Source organism: Dipodomys ordii, unplaced genomic scaffold (assembly GCF_000151885.1).
Source record: "Dipodomys ordii isolate 6190 unplaced genomic scaffold, Dord_2.0 Scaffold1, whole genome shotgun sequence".
Lineage (NCBI taxonomy): Eukaryota > Metazoa > Chordata > Mammalia > Rodentia > Heteromyidae > Dipodomys > Dipodomys ordii.
Window position 1 is genome coordinate 11,829,914 of NW_012267217.1, and position 23,597 is coordinate 11,853,510.

Here is a 23,597-nt window from a genome sequence, read left to right on the forward strand (position 1 = left end):
TCGAAGAACCAACTCTTTGTTTTGTTGATTCTTTCTATAGTTTTTTTGGATTCTAATTCATTTAATTCTGATTTAATTTTAATTATTTCTTTCCATCTACTGGATTCGGGTTTATCTTGCTGCTTTTTTTCAAGGAGGTTCAGATGTTTCATTAAATTGTTGGTTTCAGATCTCTCCAATTTTTTGATGTAGGAACTCAGAGCTATAAACTTGCCTCTGAGTACTGCCTTTGCTGTGTCCCAGAGGAGCTGGTAATTTTTGTGCTCATTTTTGTTGAATATCATGAACATTTGAATTTCCTTTCTATTCTCTTCCTTGACCCACTTGTGATTCAGCAGTGTGTTGTTCAGCTTCCATGTGTTACCGGACTTTCTTTGGTGGCTTTTGGTGTTGAGTTCTAATTTTATTCCCTTGTGGTCAGAGCAATGCAAGGTATAACTTCAATGTTTCTGAATTTGGACAAGTTTGCTTTGTGGCCTAAAATGTGGTCTACTTTAGAAAATGTTTCATGTGCTTCTGAGTAAAACGTGTATTCTGATGCTGCTGGGTGAAATATTTGGTAGATGTCTGTTAAATCTAGTTGATCTATGGAGCTGTTTAGATCTGGGGTTTCTTTGTTGAGTTTTTGCCTAGTTGATCTATCTAGTGGGGAAGTGGTGTGTTAAAATCACCAACAATTAATGTCTTTGGATCTATGTGGGATTTGAGGGAAAGTAGTGTTTCTTGGATGAATTTGGGTGCTCCATTGTTCGGTGAATATATATTTAGAATTGTAATATCCTCCTGAAGGAGAGATCCCTTCTCACAAATTTTAATTTGAAGTCTATTTTATCTGATATTAGGATTATAACTCCTGCCTGTTTATAGGGGCTGTTTGCTGGGTAGATTTTGCTCCAGCCTTTAACATTGAAAATGAGTTTGTTTTTATGGGCAAGATGTGATTCCTGAAGCCAGCAGATAGAAGGATCTTGTCGTTTAATCCAACTAGACAGTCTATGTCGCTTAATTGGAGAGTTAAGTTCGTTAATGTTGATAGGACTGAGAGGTATTTGGGAGTTCCTGCCATGTTATCCACCTTCTTGGGGGCTGGGAAAACTGGGTTCTTCCTATGGTTCTTGGATTCTCAGTATTTTTTTTTATAAAAGGTACCAGAAAAAAAAAAAGAAAAAGAAGAAAAAAAAAGTTCTTTGATTTTTTTGGGAAGGGTGGGAAAAATCCTGTATCTCCCTTGTGTCTGTAACCAGCTTCTTGTTGGAGTCTCTGGTCTGCTTGTGGTCCTGTGGCTTGGTTGGTTTCTTAAGTCAGTTTGTTCGAACAGGCAGAAAAATGCTCTGTTTTACCCAGGATTTTGCGATCCTCCTCCCAGGTTAGTTCAATGGGAGGGAGATCTGCTTTGAGTGTCACAAAAGAGGGGGATGGCTTTTTCCTCAAGTTTGGAGATGCTATGATGAGGTGAGGTTCTGGGTAGAGTTGAGGCCTTTCAGCAAACAGTAGCTTTTCCTGGGGGATAGTTTGTGAGAAACTCACAGAGTCCAGTCTGGAGCTACTCTCAGGGTTTCTGTTTAGTGAATTTCAATTGATTGTCCAGGCTGCTAAAGGGAGGTCAGCCTCTGGCTCTGTTTACACAGTGAATAAAGCCACTCCTAGGGCTGGTGCCGGAGCTGGGTGACTTTTCCCTAGGTGGAGCTGAGTCTGGCAGGTCAGGTTAGGCTCTTGAGACCTGCTAAATGACTCTAGTTTTATTCCAAGGCCTGAGTTTGAGCTAGCAGCTCCGCCAAGCTTTGTCGGTATCCAAGATGGAGATCTCTGGTACTGGGCGGGGTAGGGATGGCATTCCCTCCTCTGCTCCCTGAGAAGGAGTGAGGAAGTCAGGCTTCTACTCAAGCCTGGTACTCTTTGTACCTGGGTCGTCTCGGTCTGCAAACTGCAGGATGAAAATGTCTGCTCCTTGTCAGTTCTTGCTGGTGTTGAGTAGAATCCGCTCACCTGCCGCGTCTGGCTCCTTTGTCCCTGACTCTCTCCGTTTCAGGTATAGCAGTAAGGCTGCCATCGCCACAGCTGCCGCCGAAGTGGCATCTGCTGGCAAGTGCTCAGAGCTGTCTCCTTGCCTGGATTTTCCCTCTCTGTCCTGTAATAGCACACTTGGTGTGGTTCTCTGGCCTAGGACTGTTCACTGGAACTCTAAAACTGCTTTCTATGCGAGAGCTTGTTTAGCCTCCAGCTTCTCCTCCACCATCTTCTGGGAACTCTTGTTTAATATATAGTTATATCCCACTCTTCATGTTTATTTGACCATTACCTGAGAAACATAAATTTAAATGTCAGCTTAAAAAGTGTTAATTGACTCATTAATATTTTCTCTTGTTTTGACCTGAAGTTTCTTTCTCTATGTTGTGTATTTATTTTTAATTTCTCATCCATAGAAATCTTTTTAAGTCAACTTGTATAATACATGTGTATTTTCAAAAGAAGAAATTACTACTTGTCCAGTTCTTCCATGTGCTGACATAAAATGTGCTTGTGTATTTATTTATTTAGGGAATCTTTTATTTCATGAACCCTGTAGATGATTTTAGGTCACCCTGTGTTCTTTTCTAAATTTATTTATTTGTTGGTTTGTTTGATTATGTAACTTTTATTGTAAAGGAGATGTTCAGAGGGGTTACAGGTTATGGGTATATTTCTTTTTGAACATTTTCACCTCTTTCCTAAGGTTCTCCCAGTTTTTTCTTTCCCAACTTCCCTCTTCCACAAAGTACTTAAGGCTCAATAGCAATGCTCATATCATCATATAAAATAATGCTTATTGAAATGAACTCCAAGAAATGGAAACAGAGGTTTGTTATTTATTTCTTTTTATTTTGAGCTCCCCCCTTTCTTTGTCCCTGTTTCTGGTTCCTGTACATTTTGTCTTTTATGTAAGTTTATCTATCTTGGTGATTGTAAGAAAAAACATAGGAAAGGTTTGATAAAGGGTGAAAAAATGTTTCTGTTTAAAGTATTTAAGCTGGTCTGTATATAATCAAGGAAAATATTACTATTATTCATTTTGAAGTGTACAGAAACAATCAATCCCCTCCTTTGGCTATTTCTACAACATTTGGTACTATCACCATTGTATGTTTCTTAAGTATAACTCATAAAAGAATGCTTCATTCTTTTTCTTGACCCATTCATTTCCTGAGGGACATCTGGGTTAGTTCCATATTGTATTTATGATGAATAATGCTGTGATAAACATAGTTGTTCTGCTAGCTTTAGTATGGCCTTGTTTGTGATCACTTGGGTAAATGTCCAAAAGTGGGATTGCTGGGTCATAGGGGAGTTCTATATGGAGTCTTTTGAGAGACTTCCATACTGCTTTCCAGAGTGTTTGAACAAGTTTACACTCCAACCAATAGTGAAGTAGGGCTCCTTTGTGGCCACATCCCTTCCAGTATGTATTGTTATTAGATTTCTTGAGTATAGCCTTTCTAACTGGGGTGAGGTGTAATCACAATGTTATTTTCATTTGCACTTTTATGGCCAAAGAAGTTGAGCATTTCTTCATATGTCTATTGGTCATTCTTATTTCCTCTTCTGAGAAGTCTATGTCTTTTTTTGGGGGGAGGGGTCCAGTCGTGGGGCCTGAACTCTGAGCCTGGGCACTATCCTTCAGCTCTTCAGCTCAAGGCTAGTGCTCTACCACTTGAGCCACACCACCACTTCTGGTTTTTTTCTTTTTTGTATATGTGATGCTGAGGAATCAAACCCAGGGCCTTAGACATGCAAGGCAAGTGCTCTACCACTGAGCCACCTTCCCAGCCCCTATCTTATATGTTTTTAGCCCACATATGGTAAATATATAATGAATTCTGTGCTTCCATCAGAATGAATGACACCACCCCTCATTTTTTAAAAAATGAAAAGACTTGGGAAAAATCATATTAAATGAAGTAAGCTAAATCCAAAGAAGTATCTGTCCTATGGTCTCCCTTATTTGCAATAATTAGCATATGTCTAGATAACCTTATCAAATGAGCAGAAAAGCTCAAAAGCTATGTATATGTGACCATATAAAATGATGGTAAGTGAAGTGAACCCCAAGATAAGGATGCAAGAGGTTTTTTCTTTATTGTTGTTGTTTTTAATGTACTATGTGATTTTTTGTTTCTTTTTTAATATATCTCTATTGTAAAAAATACTGTACAAAGGGGTTAGAGTTACATGAACAAGGTAATGAGTATATTTCCTATGAAGCATTGTTACCTCCTACTTTGCTTTTCCCCTACCATCCCTTCCCTCCCACCTCTACAACTAAACTCCCCTCTTTCCTGCCTAAATTGTAAAGTTCGTTTTTTCAACATATTGTCTTGTGCATCTGATTGGTACAATGGGTCAACCTGTATTACTATTTAAGCATTTTGTTTTTTCCCTTTCCTACCCAAATTAGAGAAGTGTATATACAAGATGCAGGACCCCGACATCAAAATACAGTGAAAACAGGGGTTATACTGTGGGGGAAGGAACGTAAAAAAAAACAAAAATCACATGGTACTTTATAAATAGGTTAGAAGCAATAATAAGAAAGAAAAAACAAACAAAGAAACATGTGTTCCTATGTTGAGGTTCATTTCACTTAATATCATCTTTGGTCATATGGACATAGCTTTTGGCATTGTCTGCTTGTCTCAGACATGCACTAGTTATTGCAAATAAGGAAAACCATGGGACCTATATTTCTTTGGGTGGCCCTGGCTTACTTCAATTAATATGATTTTTTCCAAGTCTTTCCTTTCCTAACAAATGGGACCATGTCCTTTTTTCTGATGGAGGCACAGAATTCCATTTTGTGTATGTATACACACACACACACACACACACACACACACATACACACACATCACATTTTCTTGATCCATTCCTCTACTGAGGGGCATCTGGGTTGGTTCCATATCTTAGCTATGGTAAATAATGCTGCAATAAGGTGACTTTCCCATGGGTGGAGCTGAGCCCTGCAGGTCAGGTCATGTTCCTGTGACCTGGTGAATGGCTCCTATTGTTTTCTTACAAGGCCTGAGTTGGAGCTAGCTATTCAGCTGGGCCTTTGTCAGTATCAAAGATGGTGTTCTTCTCTCATGGTAAGAGAAGGGCTACCTTCGCAGTGCTGCTCCATGAGGCGTGAGGATGTTTTGGTTGTTTTGGTTGTACTCATGATAGCCTCTTGGTTTCTCGCCCTCCTTGGTCTGCGATCGGCAGGATGACTATTTCTGCTCCTTGTCAGTTCTTGGTGGTGGTAAGTAGAATCTGTTCACACACCACATCTGTCACCTTTGTCTCTCTCTGTTGATATGGCCGTCACAGCAGCCTCCGCAGCTGCTGTGGACCTTGGCAAGTGCTCAGATGTATCTCCATGACCAAACCACCTGGATTTTCCCTCTCTGGCCAGACTCTCTGTACTGTGATGGTACACTTGGTTTGATTCTCTAGCCCAGGACCGTTCACTGGAGCACTAAAATGCTTTCTATGCAAGAGTTTGTTTAGCCTCCAGTTTCTCCTCCGCCATCTTCCTCCGGACTCATTTTCTGGGCCTGGGAGCTGTCCCTCAACTGTTCAGCTAAAGGCTAGTGCTCTACCACTTGAGCCTCAGCCCCACTTTTCTGTTTATGTGGTGCTGAGGATTTGAACCCAGGGTCTCATGCATGCAAAACATGCACTGTACCAATGAGCCACCTTTCCAGCCTCATTTTTTTTCTTTTATATGTTCTTCCCCCTATGGTATATCCTTGTTGTCACTGTGTTTGATTTTTGAATCCTGCATCTTGTTCATACATTTATCTAATTTGATGAGGGGGAGGGGAATGACAAAATTCTGAAATAAGGACACAGAATGACCCATTGCAACAGTGATACTCATAATACACTATGGTGGAAATGAACTTTACAATTTTGGTGGGGGCGGGAAGGGTAGGAAGGAGGATAGGGAGGTGATGCAAGAAGGGATGGTAGGAAAAAAACAAAAGAGGGGGTAGCAATGCTCGATAGGAAGAATACTCATTACCTTACTCAGGTAACTGTAACCCCTTTATACAGTATCTTTTTTGTATACATATAATTTATTGTAAAAATACTGTACAAAGGGGTTACAGTTACACAAGTAAGGTAATGAGTACATTTCCTATTAAGCATCCTTACACCCTGCCTTTTTTAACCCCTACCATCCCTTCCATCTCCTCCTCCCCAACTTCTAACCCCAAGATATAAAGTTTTTATGATTAGAAATAGTTTGATATATTTTTGTCAGTTATGGGGCTTGAATTCAGGTCCTGTATGCTGTCTTGAACTTTTTCATTAAAGGTTAGTGCTTTACCACTTGAGCCATAGTGTCATTTCCAGTTTTCTGATAATTAATTAGACATAAGTGTTTCACAGAATTTCCTACCCTGGTTGGCTTAGAGCAGTTATCGTGGGACCTGAGCCTCCTGAGTATTCATGCAGGTAGCCACCCATGCCTAGTTTAATAATTTGAAATACTTAATGTAGACTTTTTACAAAATATCATCTTGCAATCTGTGGTGACATATTCCCATAATTATAGAGCTCATGAACCAGAGGAAAGTACATCTTGAGATTGAAGCTTGCCTGGGCCACATAGCAAGATTATACATCAAAGGAAAAGATAAAACAAACAAAAAGATAGAAATGAAACAAACTGAAAAAAATGCATTTTGTTCTTATCTAGGTGCTTAGAGTGACCCATGATATGTTAAGAATATACAGCATTCAGGATGCTAATTAGCAGATTCTTATTTAGTAGGTTACAAAGTTTGCTATGCAAGTAGTATAAATAAATATGCAGATTTTTGTGACTCAAAACATATTTTCACGTTGTTCTTTCTATATCTAGCAATATATAAAACTTGAAAACATACTGTATAAATTTTAAAAAGTTAAAAAGCAGAGAAAGTGCTTTATTTTTAGAAGAGATTGCTTAGTCACAGGTCATGCACCAATATATACCACTGATTAAAAAATAATAATACTAATAAAGAGAGAGAGAGAGAGAGAGCACAATAAGCCAGCTGATAGTGGTTCCCCTGGATAATCAGAGGGCTGAAATTTGAGGATTATGGTTTGAAACCAGTCTGGGTAGTAAAGTCCATGAGACTCTGTTATCCAACTAATCACCAAAAACCAATGTGGAGCTATGGCTCAAGTAGTAGAGTGGTAGCCTTGAGCAAAAAATCTCAGGGACAGGACCTAGACCTTAAGCTCAAACCATAGGATTAGCACTTGTGGAGGGGAAGGAGAAAAACAAGTCATTTAAATAGGGATACCGGTGGACCCATTGCAACAATGAGAAGTACAAGTCCTTATGTCAAAAACAAGCTTTACAACTTTGGTGTGGGGGGGAGGGGGAGCAGGGAGGATTGGGTGGGGGTACAGGGTGGGGGGAGGATGGGAAGGGATGGGAAGGGGAAACAAAGGAGGAAGCTACAATGCTTGATAAGAAATGTACTCATTACCTCGCCCGTATAATTGTAACCCCTCTGTACAGTATTTTCACAATAAAAAATAAATAAATAAAAATAAAGAAAGAAATGAACAAATAAACAAGTTCTTTGTTTCATTTTATATAGACAACATATACATTGTCTTCTAATCAAGCTGTGTAGTCTATAGAGTATAATCTATTTTTTCTATCTATCTATCCATCTATCCATGGTATACAGTGATCAAGATATGGATTGATATTTATGTATGTCATTTAAAGAATACCTAGTGATCTGAACATATAATCTAATGTTTTAAATTTGAGTGTTTAAAAAAAATTTTCAAGTATTTATTTACACAATATTAGCCTCAAAATTTTGTTTCTGAAATGTAATTATCCCTAAATCCCTATTACTCTGGTGCTGTATGGACAGCATATTAAAGCGTTAACTATGAAAATCTTCATTGTAAGCAATGCAGCAAAGAGTAATCTGAAGAATCTATTCTAATTTCCTTCTAGAAAATAGTTGACTATAGAATTACTGGTGTGTTCCATATTTGGATATCTGATTATACTAAACAGAATTATATTATGTTTAAAATCTCCTTACTTGCTTGTACTTTTGAACATTTCAAATACTTTTCAATACTTAGTCATAGCTCATATTCTTAATTTTATATGGTTATAATAAAATGATGTCTTTATTCTATTTTAATAAATATTTTTCAAAACATGTTATTTGTGACTTTGTAATCACATTCTCTTTTGTATGGATTATCAAGAGATATATATCTATCTAGATGTATAAATATATATCCTACTCTGAACTGTAAAATGTATTTAATCAACTAACTCTGAGCCATATTATGTGGCTCTAGATATTCGGTGCATTGCTATTTTTTTTTATTTGTCAGTCATGGGGCTTAACTCTGGGCCTGAGTACTACCCCAGAGCTATTCAGTTCAAGGATAGTGTTTTACCACTAGAGCCACAACATTATTTTCATTTTTCTGGTTGTTTATTAGAGATAAGAGATTCACGGCCTTCCCATCCATGCTTGAACCATGATCTTCAAGTCTCAGCCTACTGAGTAGCTAGGATTACAGGCATAAGCCACCAGCGCCTGGCTGGCTATTGTTTTTATAATGTTTCAGCTCTTTATTCACATTGCTACTTTGTGCAAATTTTAGAATCAAATTAATATGCCCCGAAACAACTACTACAACTTTGACATTAAAGTAATTTATTTAGCTGGTACATTTAGGAAAATCTAACTCATTTATAACATTTCATCATCTTTTAACAATGTATGGCTTCTTTGCTACTATTATTGTTATATTTTATAATTTTTTGTGAATTGTCCAAAATGGTCCATTGTTAGTATTAATATATTTTAATGTCACTACCATTGTAAAAAGTGTATTTTTCTCCATCACTTTCTTATGTGTTGTTGGTGAGCTTGATATTTGGTCTTTTGCACTGTCCCTGAGCTTTTGTGCTCAAGTCTAGGGCTCTACCACTTAGGCCATCACTCCTCTTCTGGCTTTTTGCTGGTTGATTTCAGCTAAGTGTCTCACAGACTTTCCTGCTGGCTTTGAATCATCATTCTCAGATGTCAGCCTACTGAGAAGATAGGATTACAAGCATTAACCACCAGCCCCCAGCTCGTGCTATTTTTTGATACACAACTTTCTATTAGGTTACTAAGATTATACTTTCTTCTTTGTTTTTTAGGTTTTTGTATAGTTCCAATAACTACCATAGCCATTGTTTAATTTTTATTACTCTTCATTATGAAATGGATATTAATTTATCCATGGATTGATTTTCTTCATTTATGTTATCTTTTTTATTGTACAGGTTTATTATAAACTTCCTTTAGTTTCAAGATTACCTGTAAAGTTACAGAATACAATCTCCATGTTTCATAGGCAAAACAGAAGCAACACACAAATATACTTGAATTCTTACTTTTTTGTCCTTCTGGCTTGGTTACTGGAACAAATCAAGGAGTTTTGATAAACTCTCATTCCCAAAAACACAATGATATCTACTAATGAAGTTTCAGAAGACTTAGATAAATAGCTGACTCTTAAAAGAAAAAGAAGCCTAAAATGTGTCTATAAATCTGAAAGTAAACACATTGGATATGAAAAAAATGGGACATGATAAATTATATAAATTATATAGGTCCCTGTCAGTGGCACAGTGAGACCAAAAGAGGATATTCATAAGAGCAGGAAAACAGAGTCTCATTAGTTATGTGCATGTGATCATATAAAAATAATATTTCTCAAAATGAACTCCAAGGAAGGAAAACAAGAGACTCTTGTTGTTGTTGTTCCTGTTTGTGTTGTCTTTTCCTTTTGTAAAGTTTGTCAGTTTGTCTCTGGCAGGATAAGGGTGGGCACAAAAATGGTGAGACAAAGTGTGGTCAATACAGCTGTGGTATTCAGTAGACACTACGAGGAAACTGAACTATACAACTTGTGGGTTGAGATGAGAGGAAAATCCTGGGAGAGAGTCAGGGAAGGAGTTAAATGGTCCATAAAGCAATGTACTCATTACCTGTCTTCCATAACTGTATCCCTTCTGCATATGACCTCTACAATACAATAAAATATATTTTAAAGAAAGAGAGAAACACAGGAGTTAAGAAAAGAATGAAGAAAAGAATGAGGGAACTTGAAATTGTTCTTTCCTCATCTAATGAATGATAGGAGAAATAACAATCTTCATTATCTCATTAATACATTCCAAATGAATTCCCTGTGCACTGAAAATTTTGAATTAATAACAAGCCACTTTGTGAGCAGGAAATAAAATGAACTCAATTGCCAACTCTAGATTTATAACTATGACAATAGTATAATATAAACACACTTCATGTTTCATCTTATATATTTTAATTGATGAATATTAATTCAATGAAATACGTCTTGTTTCCCCTTAGTTCCACCATATTCTCATCACATAAAATGTGAATTACCACATACGCATGCATTCATTCCTTTCAAAAAAACAATATGCATTTTTGAAAATAAATAAAATATGAGTTAATTTATATGGGAGAAATAATTGTATGAAAATTCTAGCATTGCACTTAAAGACATTAAGAAAAGTGTGGATTGTTCATGTGTCACACTGACACTCTTCACAAAGATAAATTTCACTTTTCAAAGCAGTGTGATAAAATTGCATGTATGCCTGCTGTCTGATAAACTGAGCATTGCCTCATCAAGACATGTCAGTTTGTTCAATGCTTAGAGAATTTGAAGCAACATTTTTAGTTTCAATGCCTTAGACTACCAGCATCCATCTACAAAGTCATTTAAGGATGCTGTTTATTCTGTTTAACAGGTCACTAAATATATATATATGTGTATATATAATATATATATATATACAGTATGACATAATATGATAAACTTCAGTGTATGATGATGTTATTAATTCATAGGAGCAGCCTAATCAATGCTATAATGTAATTATATCTTTGGTTTTTCACTATCATTTCATAAATTCTCTATTCTCTCATAATGTATCAGGGGTATAAATATAATAGAAATTTATTACTAATAAAGGGATTTAAAGCATAAGTTGGGGGATTTCAAGTAAAGTCCCATGTGAGATACATTAATGAGTATATTTTTTGTTGAGTATAAGTTGATTGAAGCAGGTAAACACTTTTTCATAACTCTAATAAAAAATACATTTTATCTGGGCATTGGTGATTCATGCTTATGTAATTCTAGCTACACAGGAGACTGACATCTAAGATGATACTTTGAAGGAGCAGATAAGTCAAAAAATTCACAGAGACTCTTAACTATAATTAGCCATCAAAAAGCTGAAAGTGAAGGTTTGGCTCAAGTGGTAGAGAGTCAGCTTTGAGTGAAAAGGCCAAGAAAATGTTAAAGGCACAGTACTCAGGTGAGCACGCATACATGTGTGTGTGTGTACACATACAAACACAATTTTATTCACTGAGTAAATAACTGACACAATTAATGTAAGTATGGTATATAGGAGGTATGTAATGGTAGCAAATGCAATGAAATGGTAGAAAAATGAAATCCTTCAGAGGACACTGTGAAGATGTAAATGTCTGACAGCTACCAGTGATAGTCTATATTAACACTTAGATTTTTGAACGAGGACTGCATTTTCATGGAGGTGTCCAAGCAACACTTGAGCCAAATATGACTGCCAGACCTTACCATTTCTGGCCACTGAAGGCTTCTCTGTGGGCAAGAGAGGCACAGGAACTCCTTAGGGTGACTAAAACATTTTCTGGATTGTTTTCTAGTGTGAAGTTCTTGCTGCAAGAGCCTATGTTGCCACTCCTTTTCTGCAACCCAAGGTTCTACTGCTTATCCTTGTCATGTGCCCTTTCTTTGAGTCACTGCCCAAATCATCTCATCTCTTTATTTTCCACCTGACATTTGGTTCCCTAGGGGCCCAATCATTATTGCAATAGTATATTGTTTGCAAATGAATACTAAACTAGGTTAATTTCCTCCTCTTTTGTCAGCTCAAACATTTCAATGACTTGCATTTAGTGATTTCTCTTTTCTCATGGAAAAGTTCTTCACATATTCTGAAGAACGGTCCATTTTTTCCAGCATTAGAATTATAAATATAATTTTTCAGTGTGTGAATTGCTGATTCACAACTTCAGTGTTTTATGAATGGCTTTCAAATTGTAATATGTGATTCTTTTCATCTAGTTTTCATTGTAAGTAGAACTTTTTCCTCTCTTTTGAAGAACTATTTTATAAAATGACTTCATCTCCCTATTCTAATAATTTTCCTTTTTTTTTTTTGCCGTGTGGGGCCTGAACTCTGGGCCTGGGTGCTGTCCCTCAGCTCTTCAGCTCTTCAGGCAAGCACTCTAAAACTTGAGCAATAGCACCACTTCCAAAATTTCCATTTGCATATAAATTTACATATTCAAACAACAAAAGAGAAGACATTCTTTTATAAACAGCGGAGAAAATATGACCATTGCATCTCAGGATGAAAAACAGGGAAATTTCAAAATTCTTTAATTATATATACATATGTATGTACATATACATAAATATACACATATGTAGTAAATATATATATTAGTTATTTTATATTGCACAATTACTACATATAATTATGCATTTATATGCATATTTGTATACAAATATGTGATTTTTGTTCATATATAAAATACACAGTATTAATACATATATTACATGGTATTGTCAAGACTAATGTTAAATAATAGTTACCATGATTAGGAATTATTATTTAAATACATTTTTTTAACTTAATTTTATTTTATTGTAAAGGTGATTTACAGAGGGCTTACAGTTACATGAGTAAAGTAAGGAGTACATTTTTTGTCAAATATTATTAACCCCTTCTACTTTTTCTCCCACTTTCCCTCTCCTCACAACTGCCCCCCCAGTTGTAAAGTTAATTTCCAACATAGTGTCTTGTGAATATCACAGTTGCATTGGTTTATCCTTTGTTCTTTGTCTCACCACTTTTTAAAAAATTTTCCCATCCCATGCCCAATCAGATAACCATATATACAAAACACAGGGTACCAAAATAAAAATAAGTAAATAAAAACAGTGACAAGTGATAAACAAAAGGAAAAAAAAGAAAAAATAACATCACATAGTATATTAAAAACAACACAACACAAACAAAATAAAATAACAGAAAACCTTCTTGTTTCTCTATCTTGGAGTTTATTTCGATTAGCATCATTTTATATGGTTATATGTATATAGATATTGAGCCATTGTGATCCTTTGCTAGTACTATCCTAGACATATACTAATCATTACAAATGAGAGAAACGTTGGAGCTTATGTTTTTTTGGGGTTTGGCTTTGCTAAATATGATTTTTTCTAAGACTTTCACTTCCTTATAAATGGGGCAGTGCAATTTTTTCTGATGGAAGCACAGAATTCCACTGTGTATACATATACCACATTTTCTTGATCCATTCATCTACTGAGAAGGTTCTGGGTTTGTTCCATATCTTAGCTATGGTAAATAATGCTGCAATGAACATAGTTTGCTGGAAGCTTTAGTATGGTCTTGTTTGTGATCATTTGGGTAAATGCCCCAAACTGGGATTGCTGGATCATAGGGGTATTCTGTTTGTAGTCTTTTGAGAAACCTCCATAATACTTTCCAGGATGGTTGAACCAATTTACATTCTCACCAACAGTGCAATAGTGTTCCCTTTTGGCCACATCCCTGACAGCATCTATTATTAATTTTCTTGATAATGGCCATTCTAACTGGGGTGAGCTGGAATGCCAATGTAGTTTTGATTTGCATTTCTTTTATAACCAGAGATGCTGAACATGTCTTCATGTGTCTATTGGCTATTCTTATTTCCTCTCCAGAGAAGTTTGCTTTTAATTCTTTAGCTCACTTACTAATGGAGTGGTTGTTTCTTTGAAGATTTGTCATTGAGGGATTTAAATTTCTTGAGCTGTAGGTATATTTTTGATATGAAGCCCTTATGTATTGTATATCTAGTGAAGATCTTCCAATTGGTGGGCTTTCTGTTTATCATGCTAGCTATGTCTTTTGCCCTGCAAAAGTCCTGCATTTTAATGAAATCCTATTTTCCAGTCTGTCTTTGATTTGTTGTGTTTCTGGATCAAATTTAGGAAGTTTTGACTCATTCTTGGGAACCCTAGTGTATCCCCTGTCTCTTCTTGTAATATTTTCAGTTTATCTGCTCTTACCTCAAGTACTTTGATACACTTGGAGCTGGAAAGTGAATGGTGATATATGTCATGACCGTCTTGACCAGCAAGAAAGATGCAACACCGAGCTCTTCTCTCAGCAGTTTATTCAGGACCTTTGAGCAATCTTCTGACCCCGGGGAGAATCCCACACAGCCTTAAGTACTGGCTGGGTAGCCAGCCCTGATACGCCACCCACGTGGGAGCCATCAATAGGTCCAGGTGGGCTGAAGCAAGCCAGATTCTATGCCTTAGCCATATAAGGAGTTGTTTACCACAGAGAGCACTCGCCATCGGGAAGGCGGAGGGCGGAAGCCAGCGCCATAAGGTGCAGCTGCAGGCAACTCTCTACAGATATATAAGAATCTAACTTTATTTTTTTATTATTCAAATCTTAGAAAAACTATTCACAGAAATCTCAGTTTATAAATGATAAAATTAAAGTAAATAAAAACATAATTATTGGTCCATGATAATATTAATGAATAAAACCTACCAAATATATTTACTGGATTTTTTTTCCAACAAATTCTATAAGCCAATATACTGTCAATCACATCAACTATGTGTGTCTAATGTTATATCAAATATAGAGCTTTGCCCAAATTAAACCTTGGAAAGGGTGGGGGGATACTATATATAGATTCATTTGAAAGTAAAAGAAACTGGGAGAGATTTTTCTTTTTTCTTGGTCATAGGGCTTGAACTCTGGGCTCGGGAGCTGTCCCTGCGCTCTTTAGCTCAAGGCGAGCGCTCTACGGCTTGAGCCACAAAGCCACTTCTGGTTTTCTAGTGGTTTATTGGAGATAAGAGTCTCACGGAGGGGCTGGGAAGGTGGCTCAGTGGTAGAGAACTTGCCTTGCGTGCTCGAGGCCCTGGGTTCGATTCCTCAGTACCACATAAGAAAAAAGCCGGAAGTGGCGCTGTGGTAGAGCACTAGCCTTGAGCTGAAGAGCTGAGGGACAGCACCCAGGCCCAGAGTCCAGACCCCACGACCGGACCAAAAATAATATTAAAAAAAAAAAAAAACAAAAGAGTCTCACGGACTTTTTCCTGCCCCAGCTGGCTTTGAATCCTTAACCTCAGATCTCAACCTCCTGAGTAGTTAGGATTACAGGTGTGAGCCACCGGCACCTGGCTAGAAGAGATTCTTATGTTAGCTAAAAAGTAAAATCTCATATCATCCTCAAAGAATTTTGAATCATGTCAGCTTCTGTCATGAGTATACCTGGAGACGATTGTATGAGACTTACAGATAATGTTATTATTCTGTTATCCTAAGTTATACATTTACTTACAGAAGCACCCAGTTATCAAAATTTGTCATAATTAGAAAAGGGTTAGTCAACAAATGGAGAGAAAGTGAACATGATATTTTCTGCTTCCAATATTTTGCTACTATTACTCAATAGGCTGAATTCTATTTTTACATTTATTTATAATATACCTTAATGTACCTCTCTCAAATTTAATGTGAACTGAATATATTCTAATCTAGTAGATTATTTCAATTTACTAAACCTAATCCTTAAATGGACTTCAGGATTCTCGTTGTTTACTGACCAAATCTTTCCTCAAATGCCACTTTTAATCTTATTTTCTTAGCACGTTTCCATTATAATTAAAGAACTCTATAAGCCTCTAATTACCTACACTGTTATGTTAGCTTCCTTAACTTCATGAAGAATCAAAACACTTGCTGTTCCACCATTTCATCCATCTGCATCATTTCCTGAATATACGGAGTTTTCTATCATTCCATAAATCATACTTCTGATATTTTTAAAGAAAAAATAGTTTGAATCCATATCTGAAAAATATCCATTAATAAAATGTGTATGATACTCAATAGATTTTTTGGTGCAGTATCATTTACAAATAAATTGTTTGCAGTATCTAAATTTCTACAAAATATATTACGTTTTATAAATAGTTCATATTTCTTTCACAAGAAAATAAGAACAACAAATTACGTCTTGATTTTCTGATAACCAATAACTTTCTCAAAGGTCTGTCTTTGATTTTTGTTTTCTATATATTTTCCATTGTGCCAACTTTTCAGTTACTCCTGTAATAATCACTGTTCATCATTTTAACCTTTCACTCTTGTAGATATCACATAAAATCACTGGAACCATTTATTTCAATCAAGATTTAAGTAAAATTTCTTTCACTTTCTCTCTCTGTCTCTGTCTGTCTCTGTCTCTCTGTCTGTCTCTGTCTATGTCTCTCTCTCTCTCTCTTTCTCTCTCTCTTTCCCTCCCTCCCCCTCCTCTGTAACTTAAAAATGACACTGAAAGAATCTGCTGCTTTTCAGTATTGAGGTTCCTCAAAAGACTACACAGAGAGCTCCTCTACGACCCAGCAATCCCACTTTTGGGCATTTACCCAAATGATCACCAACAAGGCCATACTAAAGCTACCAGCCCAACTATGTTTAATGCAGCATTATTCACAATAGGTAAGATATGGAATCAACCCAGATGCCCCTCAGTAAATGAATGGATCAAGAAAATGTGGTATATATAATGTAATTTTATGTTTCCATCAGAAGAATAACACCACACCATTTGTTAGGAAATGGAAAACCTTGGAAAAAATATATATTAAGTGAAGTAACCCAGTCCCAAATAAATTTAGGTCCTATGGTTTCCCTTATTTGCAATAATTACTGTACCTGTAGGATCATCTTATCAGATGAGCTGAATAGCTCAAAAGCCATGTACATATGACAATATAAGATGATGCTAGCTAAGTGAAATGAACCCAAAGATATAGACACAAGAGGTCTATTTTATTGTTATTGTTTTAAATGTACTATCTGATTTTATTATGTTGTTGTTGTTTTCTTTGTTTGTTCTTTCCCCTACGGCATATCCCCTGTTGACACTGTACTTGATTTTGGTACCCTGAATCTTGTATACACATTTGTCTAATCTGGGGAGAGGAAGGAGAATAACAAAACGCTGAAATAAGTAAACAGGGTGACCCATTGCAACAATGATACTCACAGGAGAGTATATTGGAAATGAGATTTACAACTTCGGGGGTGGTGGGATCGGAAAGAGTATGGGAGGTGGGGGATAGTGGGACATCAAGGGAAGGGATACAATTGATCGACAAGTAATGTACTCATTGCCTTACTCATATAACTGTAACCCCTCTGTACAGCATCTTTGCAATAAAATAAAATAAAAAGAATTTGCTGCTTTCAAATCTGTCTTAACTCCAGGGAGGCAGAATTTAGCTTAAAAGGCCATGCTTCTCCTGAAGTTGATATATGGTCCCACTCTTAGAAGTGCAATTAAGCTGTGCTAGTGGAGAGGTCATATAAGAAATCATGAAAATTAAACATTTATAGCTTTGGATCAAAAATGGTTTGTGTATCATACTTAGGATCCTCCATTTATACAATTATGTAGCCCTTAGATTGCTTGGGTCTCAAAACATAGAAACCATTACTAGAACAAAAACAAGTATGAAATGAACATTAGATGCAGTTTCTAATGAAAAATGTATTACTCCATGCTAATGCAAGCAAATAGAAGTTAAAAAGATCAGGGTAAGCACAATCAGCTGCAGGAGAGCATAATAATTCTTGAAGCTCCAAGCACTAGAAAAATCAATGCTCCAAAGCCCTAGAAATTTTAGAAAATTGGGAGGACTACAAAATTTAAAATCTATCCTTTGCAATGGAATCCTTTACTGTTAGAAATAATATATTCCAAGAGAATTGTGAATAAAAATTATATATGTGAAGTAAATATATTTAATTGTCAACTCCCTGGAATATTAGATATAGGTTAATAACCAAGATTAAAATACTTTACTTTTTTAAATGAACAGTTTTTTATTTTAAAGAAGAGAGTGTGTCCAAATGCCATGAAGAAAGATTCTCATGAAGTACAAAAATATAAGTTATTGTGTGTCCAAAGTCTTTCAGAAATAGGAGTTAACAAATCTGATAGAATGAACCTTGAAGAAAAACATTATATTTAGGTAAAGTGGTCAACTTTACTTGGAGGGGCAAACCCACCATTATATTTCCATACATCCTTATTTACAATGTCTAGTCTAAAATTTAGGAGTCTGAATGCACCATGATTTTACAATGTACATTTATTGACTTTTTTTAATTCTTGAGAATGTGAATATATTACTGAAATTAAGGTACTTACTAGATACAAGAGAGACAATCCCTAGCTTTGCCTATTGTTTCGAAGGTTAGAGGAGTTTTAATTTTTCTTCCAATTTACTGTAAATATTTGCTTTAAATTCTACCTATACTCATCGCGATGTTTATGTCCCATTTATTCATGTTTGTGGAGGCATGGTTAATATTAAACACTTTTCCTTATCTCTTTTAATGTATTTTTTGGAAGGGTAGCTTTATCTTGCTGATTTTGGACAATTTTTAAAGTATCTGGCAGCAAACATTCCTGTATCATTAGACAGATTAATACTTTTTAAAATTTTTCATGTTTTTTGTATTGTATCATTTCATTAAAGCCTCATTTAGAAGGATATACTAGATGAATCAGTCAATTTGAACTATTATAACAAATACATTTTTCACAGTGTCTTAAACAATGGATACTTTCTCCTACATTTCCATATGTTGGAATATTAAAAGGAAGGCTGATTTGCTACTGATGAGGGCACTCACCTTGGTTTCTAGACAATTATTTCTGTACCATCACATGGACAAATGACAGCAAGACAGCTCTCTTGGGGTTTCTTTAAATAAAGGCATTTGTCTTATTAGGAATTAAAAAAAATCCATTCCATGACCTAATTTTCCCCAAAAGCAATACACTACTGCTATTACTTTTCCATGTACAGGTTTTTGTAAGACATATACAACCCATTACAACAGGTTATTATATATAGTTGCTAAAAATGTGAAGCTAAGACAAAATGTTTTGACTGTTTTAAAGTTGTTAGTATAATCAAATCATATATACTTTTTTTCCCCTAAAGACTCAAACAGACAGGGTCACACCTGTAATCCTTGCTACTTTGGAGGTTGAGATGTGAGGATCATGATTTGAGGCTAGCCTGGAATAGTGTCATGGACTTTTCCCAACTAACCAACCAAAGCCTGAAGTGGAGCTGCAGCTCAAGTGCCAGAGCAACAGTCTTGAGAACAAAAGTTTAAGGATGGAGGAATGGCCCTGAATTTCAGCCCCTGGAATGGTAAATTAAATAGATGCATAGATGATAGACAGATAGACACATACATACATACATACATACATACATACATACATACATGCATGCATGCATGCATACATGCATACATACATAGATGACTCAAAACTTTAAAAATACCCAATTTCAACTTTTTTGTTTTCCCTCAGTTTCTCTTTATGGTGATCATTACCTGAAGAAATTAACTAAATAGAGGAAAGTTTTATTTGGGTTCATACTTTCACAGTTTTCAGTTCATGGCCTGCTATGGCCTGGACGAGAGGTGGAGCATCATGGTGATAGAAACATACAGAGAAGAAGGTGGCTCAGGATGGTCAAGATGTAGAGAGAGAGAGATAAAGGAAAGGGATAAGTAGAAAAAGTACACCTATCACATCTCAAGTAGTCTACTTCTTCAGCTAAATGTCAAACTACCAAAGTGAATCCACTAATGTGGTACCAGACCATACACACATGAGCCGGTAGAGGGACACTTCATATTGAAACCATAACAGTAGTATTTTAGGCACATATTAACTATAATAAAAAAAGAAATACTAAACAAGACATTAAAAATAACAAACTAAATAGACAAAAATAAAGCATTAGAAATAAATAAGATAACAATAAGACATAAAATAGGACACTAAATATGAAACTAAATTAATAAAAATCCTACCAGCCTAAAATAATCACCAAACTACCTTGCCTAAGGAGAGCAATATCCATCTCCAATATCCCCTACACATCTCTCCAAAAACATTAAGAAAAACTAAATAAATTGAAAAGTATAATATAAATTGGTGTGATTCTTACTAACATTTAATCATATAAATCTGATTTTTTATGTATTTAAGTGTATAGCTATCTATGTCTGTAAGCACAGACATCTACACAAACAAGTATATGTCATAATATTGTAATAGAAATCAAAGAAATAAAAAGGCACAGTACAACATATAATTCCAAGTAAGTTTAACAACCAGGCAAGGCCAAAAGAAAAATTTCTTAGCTTTTAATCTTGCCCATTGTCCACTTATATAGACCCTACATGAAGTTCTGTAAAAATGTTATATGAGAAAGAAAGAAAATTAATCAGCTAAGAATCCTGAAATTTCCTAGACTCCTACTTTGCAGTGAAGCAGATGGTTGGGTTAAGGAGGCATTCTGGGGATTGATACACCAGTCTAAAACATACTAATAGCAGAAGCTACTCATAAAGCTTTCAATTCTCTGAGAGGAAGGGAAAAACCAATGTACTAAGCATTTTTTTTTTTTGTGCAAGTGCCTACTGGGAGGATAACTGGAGAGTGAAGACAAAATTATCATAATCACCCAGAGTTAATTATCTCCTTCAGTAAACAGGAATTTAGCAGAAAGGAAGTTAAATGAGAAAATAGATACGGCAAAATACTTTCAGGGAGTATACGGGCCAGAGAAATGGAATACCCAGGAACTCAATTGATGTTATCTTTCCAGCTGGACGCAAACAATAGCCCCCAAACCTGAAGGCTCATGTTCCTCTTAAGGTCTATTCATAGAAGAAAATTCCTGAAAGGAAGTTTGAGAAGAGTAACAGGAAGACTGGAAGTAAAAATGTACGAAAAATTTCGTATGTTCAAGTGAATTTTAGGGGACCCTCAATAAAGAAATCTTTAGAGACCTAACTCAATGTTCTAAACAAATGTGAGTACTTTTCCAAAATCATCCAATAGATGAGGGTAATTACTAATGGAAAACAGAAATCAATAAATACTCAGGTCAATTAGATAAAAATTCAGGAAAATTAAGACAACTATATGGTACCTTCTTCCAGATGAGTTAAAAAACTGTTCAGTTGTAAATTGTATCATTGGAAAAGTGTTCAGTATTTGAAAATGAGTGAATGATGAATGGCAGAGATGGCCTGGATTGAAAAGATGAGAAGCAATAAGTGAAAACATTTGAATAATTGTTAGTTGGAATACAATTTGGGCAAAATTATTAAATGGTTTTTGGTAACACCTTTTCATGAAGTTTTAAAGAAACATCACTTGAATGTTGTCTTTCATGGATTTTTTTTTGAATTTTCAGGAAACATTTAAATTAATTATCCACTGGAATAGGTATAAGGATTTTTATGAATATAATTGAATTCTTAACATAAATGATGCCAATTTTTTAATAGCTAGTTAAAAATGAATTACTTAGTAGCCAAACTTAGTAAAGTTACATGGCTTTTTCACATTATACTTTAGGAAGAGTTCCTAGAAAATAATGGGAAAATAAATAAAATTTTTATCAGCCTGAAGCTGAGGAACTGCAAAAATATTCTTAATATCTTAAGTCACAAATAAGAATATACTTAGGCCCAAAACACTCTTGACTTCTCAAGAACACATAAACATCTTTATAATATATAAAATCTGACTCTCTACATTGTAGAATTTATTCAAATTAGCACACTATTTCCAAAAGCCTTAATTTCTTTAAAACATTTAGCTTTTTCTTAAAATCATTTTATAAATTAATATGGGTTATATACTCACACACATGAATAAACATCAAAAAAAGAACACACCGATGTTTAACTTGAAGGACACATCTGTTGACAAGTGAAGAAATTTTATGTATGCTAGATCACATCTGCCCCTGTTTTGTTTTTATAGTAAATATTATAATTAATCTGATATTTTAACACTTAAATAATTATAACTAGAAAGTTCTAAACTTTAAGACAAACAGTTCATATTTGTAATGATTCATCAATTGAATAATATTAATACTATTATAAAAATTGTACTATATACAATATGTCATCAACTGACTAAATTTATTGTTCTTTATAGGCTAGATTGAAGTTAGAATCACTTTCTAATTACATATCTGCATATTTTTGTATTAATATAAATAGCTGTATTATTTTCTTGACACTGCATAGAAAAATAGTCATGATTTATTGCTAACTATGGTAACCTGTGAAAACTCAGTTAAATCAAACTAAATTAGCATACACTAAAAAATAAGCACAGATTTGAAGGGGTATAGCAATTCAAAAAACTAAGTGCCATAGATATGATTATTTAACTGGTATTTATTAAACTTTCATATTTTGTCTTGCTCTGAACTATCCAAGAATGTTTAAGAATATCAATTTTTGTAATATCTTCATTGAATTGTTAATATTTGTTGTCTAAATAACTTAGTCTTTATATGATAATACACTAGATATTAAAATTATATTGAATAAAATTACAAAATCTCATTTTAGAAAATTGATAAATTATATAGTGTTTTTTGTTTCACATGACAAATAGAATTAAATCAAAATTTAAAAGTCTATACAATGAAGGAAATTTAGATTAAAGAAAGCATATTTATGTAAAATATATTTTACAAATTTGTAATATAAATAAGGTAGCTAAGGGTATCTAATAAATTATGTTTAATAGTCTCAATACATTTTTGCTTTGAGATCAGAGTTTGAATTGCATAAGCTAGTAGGATAAATAAAGCTCATTTAGTTTTACATTTCCCTTCAAAAAGAATGTTCTATAAAAGTAGAATTGTAGTGAAAGTTTTTCTTTATATAAATCTAAAGATTTATTCCACGTAATCCAAAAGAAAGTCTTTGAAAGCATCCTTACCAATTAACATTTTACTCCTTTTGAGCAAACAAGATATGCATGTGAGTGCATGTGTATATTTGTGTAGTATATGGGTTTCTGTTGAATGAGAAGTACTGTGTGCATGTACTCTCTTGCAGAGCTCTTAGCATGTACAAGCATCCATGAACATCTTTATTCATAACATATAGAACTGTATAGTTGTTATCAATCTTAAATATATATATGCATGATATATATATGTATATATATCTGTATATATATTTGTATATTTTTTAAACTATTTCTTATTTTTTCCTCTTTCAGTTTCAAATCCTTGATATGTTTTCTATTGAGTTTATATAGGGTAAGAAATGAAGTTCAAATTTCAGGGCTCTTTTTGTTTTGTTTTTCTGGTTATTCATCTCCAGTTTTCCACCAACACTTACTAAATAGACTGTCCTGAATACAATACACATTTCTGACACTTTTAATGAGAATATGGTCTATCCCTCTGGTCTATTCTTTATATATATATATATATATATATATATATATATATATATATATGTATATATAATTTTTTATTGTAAAAATGTT